This window comes from Chelonus insularis, unplaced genomic scaffold (genome assembly GCF_013357705.1).
Source record: "Chelonus insularis isolate UGA/USDA-ARS -01 unplaced genomic scaffold, ASM1335770v1 contig_67_pilon, whole genome shotgun sequence".
Taxonomy (NCBI): Eukaryota; Metazoa; Arthropoda; class Insecta; order Hymenoptera; family Braconidae; genus Chelonus; species Chelonus insularis.
Window position 1 is genome coordinate 681978 of NW_023276701.1, and position 11388 is coordinate 693365.

General features: G+C 30.9%; 1 pseudogene; it reads right to left on the reverse strand.

Moving 5' to 3' along the window:
* Nucleotides 1–1435: 1435 nt before the first annotated feature.
* LOC118070768 (uncharacterized) lies at nucleotides 1436–2085 on the reverse strand (annotated as a pseudogene).
* Between the last annotated feature and the right edge of the window lie 9303 nt (nucleotides 2086–11388).

The window sequence follows — 11388 nt, forward strand, 5'->3', positions numbered from 1 at the left end:
TGGGAAAACACCTTTACGAGTTACTAACTGAAATTTATCTGGCTCGGGATAGAAACTTTTGGTAATTGATTTTGCGTTATTATCCAAAAATGATGCAAGTTTCTCAATACTATTGCTCATGAATCGAAAAGAATCAATAAATCGTAATTTAACAAATATTTCTTTTTTTCTTTTTTCGTGGGAAATTTTCTGATCAACTGTTTTTGTAAATGCTATGTATTTTTCTTTATTGACAGGTAATAATTCCATATAACCTTTAAATGATGCAGCTAATGATTTAATAAAAAAATGTGAGTCATATCCTGAGAGGTTATGAAAAATGACTGGAATTATGCATGAATTTTGATAATTTAAATTACAATTAACATGAGCAGCGCCTCGATAATTGCCTGTGAAGTGACAGTGATCATGTACTTTCGTTTCATCATGTAAAAATGATTTATTACAAATGTGACAGATTTTTGCATTATGAAAATCGTTTAACTGTTGGGATGTTAATGGTTTCATTGGTACTACGTTTTCTAGGTAAGTTTTGACAGTTTCAGCTATTTTTTTCAACTCAGTCATGAACGAGTTTATACAATTAATGTCACGTTTAAGATTAAATCGACATTTTGAATTGTCATATGTACAGTGCATATGATAGGCTACACTACATGGAATATGCTTTTGATTACCTTCATTATCAGGTTCAAGAATACTCTTAAGATCGGCATAGATAGCAAATGGCACAGGCTCTTTAAAATGAAAATTTTTAAATTTTTATTTTAACACCTTTTTCCGGAAGTGAAATTCGCGTATCATTTATATTGATACAATCTTTTTGATAATTTTTATATGATTTTTCTATCTTAAAGTGATTTAAACATCTATCACATAAGAATAGTTTGTGTGCATTTTTAGAAATTCGATTTCCAACTAATCTTGAAAGATCCTTTATCAGACAAAAATGAAAAACTGGATTAATATTATTATTTTTATCACCTACTTCTACTCTACTTTGTACCATTAACAGGTGAATACATGGCTCATCTATTTTATCATATTTACTTAAATATAACGGAATAATTTCACAATTATTATCTAAACCATACGTACAGTCATCTAAACCATACACATTTATTGCTAAATCGTTGAGTTTTTCAAATTTTGGAACATCATGTAAGGTTGTGGGACAGTTGATACCCTCACATTTTAACACACTTTTGTAATCAGGATATGAACTTGTTCTTGTTGAATTTACAAAAACAGGATAAAGAGCTGCAGTAACAGCCCAAAAGAAACAACATTGATCGTTGTTTTTAATATTTAGTACTGCTTTTTTTTGTTGTATAAATTTTGGTAGAGGTATAAGTGTAGGTTGTCTAGCTAATAGAGGTTGATAACGATTAATATTGACTTGCAGATATTCAATTTCTACAAGTGACCAACCAGAATCTCGTTCTTGAAAATCCTCGACTTTTGTTAGTAGTTTGTCAACAACATTTTCCAGAAAATGTTTTTTTATGTCTGTTGACGGCAAAATTGCTTCATTTTTAACATTAAAGTACTTAATTTCTACAACTGTTCCATCATTTGTTTGATTACTGAATTTACAAGCAAGGACAAAGTTCACTTTTAAATTTCCCACACTTGTTACTATATCTGTCAACTTTTCGATAATCAGCTTTTCAGCGTCCAATAAGAAGTCTCGTAAATTTAAATATTGCAAGTTAATGACAACACCAGTGCGAATTCGATTTTGAAAAAATATTTTCTAAATCTTTCCATCGAATCAATTGTTCTGTTGATTGAAGGCTTCCTCCAACGATTGAATGATTCATAAACTTTTTATGTAATGTTGCGAGTGCTGCAATTATCGATTGAATTCGTTGTTTTTCACCAACCGATAAACCACTCGATTGCAAATGTCTGTTTAATGTAGTAATATTGTCACTACTAATTCGCACCCACTTATCAATGATTTCACTAGATTCATGATTCAAAGATGGTAGAAGAGTATAAGCCTCCTCCATCATTTTAATTAAATCAGAATAATAGTTTAATGCACTCATTTCTTTCGACTATACTAGACAAACTTCAGAATTACAATGATGAAAAAGCGTGTTTGAAAAGATTTTTATAGGATTTTGGATGACCTTGTAATGTGGTGCCATAATCCGAAAAAATTTCTTGAAAGTTCGAGAATATCAATTACCAAATTTAACCGTCATTAAATAACGATTTTCTTAAAATGTAGAGAGGGGAAATATTTAAATCAAAAGAACAATAATGTCAAATTTTTTTTTTTTTTTATTTATTGTATTCATTATTTTTGTAACATGAAAATTTTTTTTAGATTACATTGATTATCGTAAGATTTACATTTCATCAATTGTATCCATTATATTTTTTTGTGTGACATGTAAAATTTTAGATTACATTTCATCATCAACTATGAATTCAAAAGAATTGTTAGCTCCACTAACACTCCGTAATTATCACGGCATTCTATGGAAATCTGGAACAATACCACATGATAAACTTCCATACATTCTTCGTGTACTTATTAAAGATCGAGACCGTATTTATGTGGAAGGAGATGAAAAGAAAAAATGGTTAGAAAGTTTAATTGACAACTCAAAAGTTGTAATTAATTTGGATGAGCTTGGATGTCCTTCGCTACATGTTCTGGATATGAATCATCTAAGAGATTGTGGGGTGCATAATGGAGAAAATAAAAAATGTGCAGAAAAGAATGTAAAAATTCTAAAAGCATGGTATATGGTGAATTTTCATGAAAAAACCCCATTGGAGAAGTCATTCAAATTGTATTGTTTATTAAAAAATATAACAAAAATGTCAAGTGAAGATATTGCTTGTCTTCCAAAGTATTTTTTCTTGAAGATTGTTCCAGAATACATCGACGATATTTGGGATAAATTACCGGAACATTTACAACTCGATAGAGATATCTTATTGCATCGTAAATGTTACAAACATTACATGTAATTAGATCATACAAGAACATTGAGAATTAATTGTATTGATTGTAAAAAAGAAGAACTCATTCATTCAAATACATAAAATGAAAATGTATAATTTTTATTTCTTAAATAAAAATTCTTTCTCAAGATAAAAATCCTATTATTATCGTTAAAGGAGTCATTTAACGTAAATAATTATAAATCATAGTTCAGAAAATATAAAATGAAAAAAGATAATAATTTTTCGTTTCAATAATTTTTTTACATTTAAAATACGTTTAATTATGATTACTCATACAGTAAATAAAATATTTCAATTGATTATTTATAATATATTTTATGTCTTACTTCAATAAGTAACAGAGAATGAGAGTATAAACAAAGTGAAAAAGAGATAAGGGTGAGAAAAATATGATGCAGTCGACCGACTGAGTCAAACGTTAACGTTTCTAAATGAAATAAAATAAGTCGATTATTTTTCGACATATGGCCCTTTCAACTCTTGCATGAATCACAGCTTCTTAGCGGAGAATAAAAGTATAGACAAAGTGAGGAAGCGGTGGTGGAGCGAGGAAAAGAAGATAGCAGAGGCATGAGCGACAAAGAAAACACGTTTAATTAAAAATCCAATCGAAAAAATATGTGTCTAAAATTATTTATCCATAGTAGAGATCGTTTACAAACTATTTTAATAATTAAAAAGAAAAAAAATGTCATTTATAAATTTTTTTTAGTGAGAATTTTTTCTTGTTGTCAAATTCTTTTCTTTATCTGTTATTTGATGCTGAGTGATGTGATCAAGGTCTCTTTATATAGATTTAAATCAATATCGTTCAATGATTTTTTCACCATTGGCCTCTTTGAAAAATATAAACATTTAGCCATGGTGTATGATGCATAGGACAAAATATTTAGTTCATTTTCGACAGTCAAACTGATCAAACCATACCAAGTAAGTAGTGACTTTTGCTTCATTCAAGTATAAAAAGTGTGTTTTTTTTTTAATTTTTATGCATTAATATAATTATTTATTGAGTGTAATTGTGAATTTTATGAATTGTCAAATGATAATTTATCAAGTGGGAGAATTTTTCTTTTTTTAAGTTTGAAAACAATCTATCATAATCGTTATTACTTTTTAGAAAAAGATGTGCAGTTTTATTTTTCCAGAGGCCTGGTTCGATCTACCGATCACCCTCCTAGAAATTATTATTTTAATGACACTTGAAGATCATTGGGAAGAGACGGGAGGGATAGAAGGCGCTACCCTTACACTTTGTGGCGTAACGGCTACCTGCCTAACGTTCCCCGGTAACGTCATATGGTTCCGGATAGAAGGAGACATCTCCGTCGTGCCACCACCTCTAAGCCAAGAAATCATCACTGTCGAAGACAGTGATAGTGAGGTAGAAGTTCTACCTCCTTCTCCAGCGACTGTGTCATCGGAGGATAGTGAGGTAGAATTTCTACCTCCTTCACCTCCAACAATTGATGACGATGATAATTATGATGATGATTCCACTGACTATGATGATGGTTATGATACTGTAAGTCTTGTTTTATGATTAGTTTTTCTAGTTTTACTTATATGAAAAAAGTTATTGAAGCAAATAATTTTGATTCTTACAGGTGGATTAATGCTACTTGGGAACCATCATTCAAGGGATCATTATTTTTTTATAAAAAAGAAAAAATATATTATAATTTTTTTTTAATAAAAAAAAATTGACTTGAAAGAGACATTGTTTTTACTCTAAAACCCTTTCCCAATCATCTAACATCCTTGAGACACATCACCGCCATTTTTTTTCTACGGTTATTTTGCTGATAATTATAATATTATCGCTGAAGATAATTTATCACCAATCAGGATCGGTAAAAAAAAATCGCTGCTGTTAATTTATCAGTGTCGATAACTTATCGTCAAAGTTATCGCGGTCGGTAATTAGTGCGGATCAGAACCCACTTTTTTGACTTGGCCGGTATTGCAGAGTGATTCAGAACCGGCCCTGCTTATCTACTTATATTTCTGCAATGATCTTGAAATTTTGTCTAAAAAATGGTATAATTTATAAATTGCAAAATTCAAGTAATTGCCTCTTTTTCCAATTTTTTGATTCTGCCAAAAAAATGGCTTGACCGATTTTCCTGAAAATCTAATCAGTTCTAAGTTACGTAATTACGCGTCGAATTCAATTAGTCCCACATCGATATAATTTTTTGTTCTCGAGATAATCGAGGCGAAAAATAATTCCGAACGCACGTACGAACATACGAACATACGCACATACGCACAAACGCACATACGCACATACGTACATACACACACACAGACGTCCACGTAAAAACTATCGTATTCAACTCTGGGGACCTTAAAACGTGGAGATATGTCAAAATTAGCGATTCGCAAAATCGGACCCATTACTTTAACTTCCCACTGGGAAGTTAACAACTGTTTGATAGTGGGTAGGTCGGATAAATTTAGATTTTTCTTTTCACAGCAATTATCAGTGGTTATGTTTAAGGGTAAAATGTTCATTGTATAATTACTTGTATATGAACTCTCTGCAGTGAGTAACGTAGCAGGGGTGTAAGCTCTACAATGAGGATTCAATTCGAAAATTCCTGTACCTTGAAGGTTTATGTCGAATACACTTGTATTTTGGCATGGAATTGATATTGAAATCGTTGCTGGTAGGACGTACATCCAAATGTTTTTGTCAATTAATTTGTACCATTTTTCGTCGGAGATATGAATCATTCTAATATCGCATGTTTTAGGAATAGTTTTTACGGGTGATAATAATTCTACTTCACATGGAGTAGGAGGAAACATTGAGTATATAGGATAGGCAAGTTTACATATATAGAAGGAAGATTCAGCCTTTTTGCAATATGACAAATTTTCAATCAAAGAGTATTGTGTTTTTGTTTCGGATATGATGAGATACTTATAAGCTGGTTGAATGAATAGATAATTGTTAAGATTTTGTAGGCAAGGAAAAGGAATAAGGTTATACAGTACATAATTTGTATCTCTTATTAATGGAATGTTAATAATAAATACGAGTTTGTAGTCAGCAAAATAAGCTTGTAAAGTAATGAGATTAATCAAAGAATGAGCATTTGAGACATCTAGTTGATGAGGATAGTGACATCTCGGAGGTAGCTGTGCGATAGTTTTCTTTAATTCTAAAATAAGTTGGGCTGGACTGATTATTTTAGGATACAAAACATTGTTTTTTGCAAATAAAATAGCGTTCAGTCGTGTTGTTAATTTATGACGTATTTCATTGAATAGGAGAAATAGATAGGAGGGATGACTTTCGATTTTGTCTTTTATTTCAGAGTGATGTATTTGTTGAGATTAATTAACCAGATACTGGTGTAGTGTATCGATATTGTCATTTAAAATTTTTTGACTTTTTCGGAAATTCGTAATTGTTTCATTAAAATTTGTTATCATCGTGCTAACTACCTGGACTTGAGCTTTTAATAGTTGTGACAATTGATGTTCATCTTCTTGAACTTGAGAAATTACTTTGTTATAATATTCTGCGTCGTCGTTGTCAAGGTTCCTGGTGAACCAACCGCGCTTGATTCTATTTGTGCCTAAGAGGTGTTTTATGTTGTATTCCCAATGACTGGACGATATTTTATTTAAACCTATTCGTTTATTGTAAAGTAAATAAGTACACGATATTAAACTTCTTAAAAATTATAAGTATATAGGTAAGGTATATAACATTTACTTCTGTTTCTAATTTATGTAATTCTGGAGCTGAATGATCCAGAAGTGATAAGGTTGTTCGGTAAGAATATAATGGGTGAGATTCACAAAAAGATTTTGTTTAAAATAACGATATTATATTGTTACATTAAAACCATTCTTTTATTTTTAATAAAATGATGAAGCTAAGACCAAAATTTTTAACCATGGTTAAAAATTGTACTAAATGGTAAAAATTATACTAAATATATTGCAATATATTTAGTATAAGGTTTTCGTTGAGGGTTTTTTTCAAGTACTCTCATGTATACTTAAGTATCAGCTTACATTCATCTGTTGATACTTTTATTACTTTCATGATGATTGTACCAGCACATGACTCTATGATCGACGCATAATCAGGACAAAGAAAGAGACGTTTGGTTTTCCATCAAAGATATCTTACAGAAAAAACGAGTCAGTCTATCAAAAAGTTCCAACGAGTGCACTGTGTCGTTGCAATTAAACAAATTTGTGGTGTGGTAAATCCAAATTCGAATTAAGCCGCTTATTTTCTTTTTCATTGCTATTTGGTCAATTGCAATAAATCTTATTGCTGGATTCAATCTTCAACTAAGTTGTATCCCAGATAGACAAATTCCGGATTATTTACTTCATATTTCTACCAATTTCATATCATAATATGTACCTTATAAGCATACCTTGTGCCTGATCTATAGTATTTCAAATAGATATAATTTAATGACGGAATTGAAATACGAAATAAAATGGAAATATTAAGATACTTAATGCGACAAATAAACTACTGTCTAATTTGAATCAAATTAACAGCAAACGATGGATTCTTATATTTAAGTAAATTTGATGTAAACTTTCTGTCATTTTACATCTCATACTAAATTCTGTGTAGCGCTAACGTTGGTGTAAATTTGATGGAAATTTATCAGCATAAGACAAGCATTCATTGCGTTCGCGTTGGAATCAGGATGGTAGCAAGATTTATTTTAGAATTTTAATTATAGGTTTTTTTTAATTTATTATTAAATGCTGAAATAAATTAATACAAATACAGTATGCTTTTTTTATACAACTCGTATATTAAAATTTATTCATCATCAGTGTCACTTTCATCGCTTTCAATTCTTGTGTCACTCTCATCAGTATTGTTAACATTCTCTGCATCCTGTGAGTTGTTTTCCTGGGCACGGCTCGTGCTCGGTCCATCCTCTACGCTTGGAAAACGTTGCAACTCTTCTTCACGCATACGCTGACGTGATCCTGACTTATTTTTTTTTTTCAGCGTTTCGCGCATTTAGAGCTATTTGTGATTTTTCAGAACTGCCTGACAATCAGCCTTCTATTCTCGTGAAGTGAATGATCCAACATTAGGATTTTTCTTTACAGCATCTAATTTAAAGAATAATGTTAATGATAAGTGAAACAAATATATATATATGTATTTACGGATAAAATAAACTTACCATAAAAAATGCTCAATAATCGAGTTTTGTATAACGGCGTTTTCCCGGTGACATTGCCTTTAGTTTTGCCGGTCCATGTGAAATTTTCAGCGAATTCAGGGGTCATGGCAATCTGAATATATGATTGCAATGTATCTCGTAGATTCCTTGAAATATTAGATGAGCTTTCTGTAAAAAAATTTGAATCAGTTCTGTCGTCTTTTTTCAATCTTTCGTTCTAAATCATATTAATGTAGTTAATTTATCTCACCAAAGAATCATGCATGGATTTTGAAACTTTCTCAAAATTGTCGAATTGCTCCTTTGTTTTCATTGAAAAACCTGGTGGTGGTTGTGTAACATCTATTTTCTTTTTTATTGTTTTTAGCATTTTCAGAATTGTCTAACTTTTTAATTAAAGTTTCAACTACGAGTGTTAAACGTTGATTGGACTCTCTACAATGAAATCATCATATGAAAATGCGGATAATTCTACCATTTCATATAGAATGATAAAAAAAAATTTATCGAACTTTTTACCTCACGTCATGAAGCTCATGAAGCACTCGATTTTCGAAGTCACTCCGCGCATTGGGATATACAGGTGGTCGGTAGTAGGTATTATTTGATTGAGCTGATTGAAGTTCCGTATATGTTTGTTTGACATTAATCGAAAATATTTGAAGTGAAGACCCTTATATTGTACTATATTTAAATGCTCATAGTTTTGCGGTACTGGTCCATCTTTGTGTTTATGTAATGGTTTAATCTGTGATTTCTTAGGTATTTTTTCTGAAAGAAACTCTTGTTCTGTTAGACGATTTCGTAGTTGCTGTAATAAATGTTTAGGTTCTCGTAAAAATTTTCTGAAAAATGTCGTATTGTCCTCGTAAGGAAATGCAGAGTACGTATTTAAATTGCTAAATTTGCGAACATCATCTACAACGTGCAGCAAACAATGGATATTATATGAAAGGAAGGTTGGTCCATAAATTTCTGCACAACATTCAACGTAGACTTTCAACGCAATATGAGCGTATTCCAAATTAGCTTCACTCGGACATGATACTAATAAAGTTCGACAAGCTGTATGTAGCAACAGGAAATGATCATAAGCATCTCCTTTTAAGATTTTATGAAAAACAACTGGACCAGTATATAATAGTAATTGTCTAAATTCAGTGGCTTTATAATACGGATAATCTTCGATAGATCGTGGTCTTCGAGAAAATTCATAAGGGCAATACGATTGTATCATCAATAGTCTGCTCGATATCATCTTGACTTGAGGTTTGGCTAAACTTTGAAAAGAATATTTATTATCTATTATTGCAGCTAAAAATTTTTTCACAACCCCCAAGCAAGTGAGGTGCATGTATTCAAACGGAACATCAGTGACCAAGTTCAATCCAAAATACTTCAGAGCAGATTCATTGTTCGGGAGATGATGCTGTTTATCGGTTCTATTCGTGTATTCTTCGTTGGTTCATGCTTCATTCGAAATTTGCAAAAAACACATCGTTCGATTAATTGACTGTCCAACGACTTTACATTTAGAGCATGGTTTCGATGAATTGTGTCCTCGATGATTGAGAACAAAGGCACGTGCTGGAGCATCTGCTATTAAACCTCGGATATGAATTGGAATCAATTTATTATCATATTTTATTCCATGAGACGCACATCTCATTCTATATTCATTGATGAAATATTTAAAAAATTCTATAGAATTATTAGGTTTTTTGTTACCTAAATATACGCCGATGATACCTGGTTTATCATCTGCAACATTTACAATTCGAAATTGTATCGGCCAAATTTGAGTGTGACTGCTACGATGAGGTGACATTCCATCTGTGTGAATATCAATAATTAAAAAATCTACACTTGTCGAATTTGGATTATTACTGAGTTTCTTTATTATCTCCTTCTCCAATCCTATATGATAATATTCATCAGATCCCATTCGTATTGTTTTAAGAGGTTTTCGAGGCGTTTTTAAAAGAGTTTTCGTTGCTTGAGGTAGGGTCACAAAACATGAATGCGTACGTAAAATTGCTAATATTTGATCACCTTGAGAATGACTTACATTAGCACTGATGAATATTGAAGCAAGCTTACTTTGAAATTGATCTAATGAAGATTCTGCAAATGTTTCTTTATCATCTGTATTATTAGAGTCACTACAATCACTTGATGATAGTTCTTCATCAGTATAATATTCATTGGTATCATTAAAATCATCATCGCTTTCGGTATTTGTTCCTTCGTCAGGAAGTCGAGTAAGTGAGTAAGACACAATATTATTATCTGAATGATTATAAAGAACATTGACATTGGTTACCGATGTATCGAAGGTATTAGGCTGATAATTATTTTCACTAATTAAATCGGAAGTGGCTGAAGTACTAGGTTGTAAATTACTTTCACTGATTACACTTAAAGTTGATGAGACACTCAATTGATGATCATTTACGTTAATTGAACTGGAAGTTGTGGCAGTTTGAGGATCATTTCTTGAATAAAAAAATTTTCTTTGATTTTTCATGTATATTTCTTTCTTCTTCTTTTCTTTCAAATAATGTTGTTGTATCGTAGCTGGACTGAGTACATTTTTTGGTTTTTTCTTCCATCGAGAACGAATCATTAAGAGATTGGATAATATAAAAAGAATAATCAGAATGATTTCAAACATCTTTGTCCTGAAAATACAATTTGGATAAACAGCCAATAATCTCTTATTTAGGTTGTAATAATACACATAAAAATAAATATAATTATGAAACAATTAGATTTCAATTATTTCACAATAGAAAAAACAATAACGATTGTTGATATCCTAACCGGAAGATGTTTCAAAATAATATGTAACTATCAACAAGTTTAAAAATACGCACTGATTAATTGTCATAATAGTTTAAATTAAATAAATTAACTTACCTAAACTTTGTAAAATATATTCCAAAACAATGTCACCAAAGCACTTATCACTTTATATTATTCAACAAATTTCTAATGGCACGTTAAAAAATATACAATCCTTTGTTGAGCTGTTAACGAAAGTAACTGCCATTTTGAGAAGAATCCGAATTAATACGAAGACACCCGATCATCCGAAAATTTTTACGGACAACGTATTATTCAAGATTAGCATATATTTCTTTCAAATTTACATGAAATTTACAGCATATGAAGCATTCATTATTTTATTATAATTTACTATCATATTTAT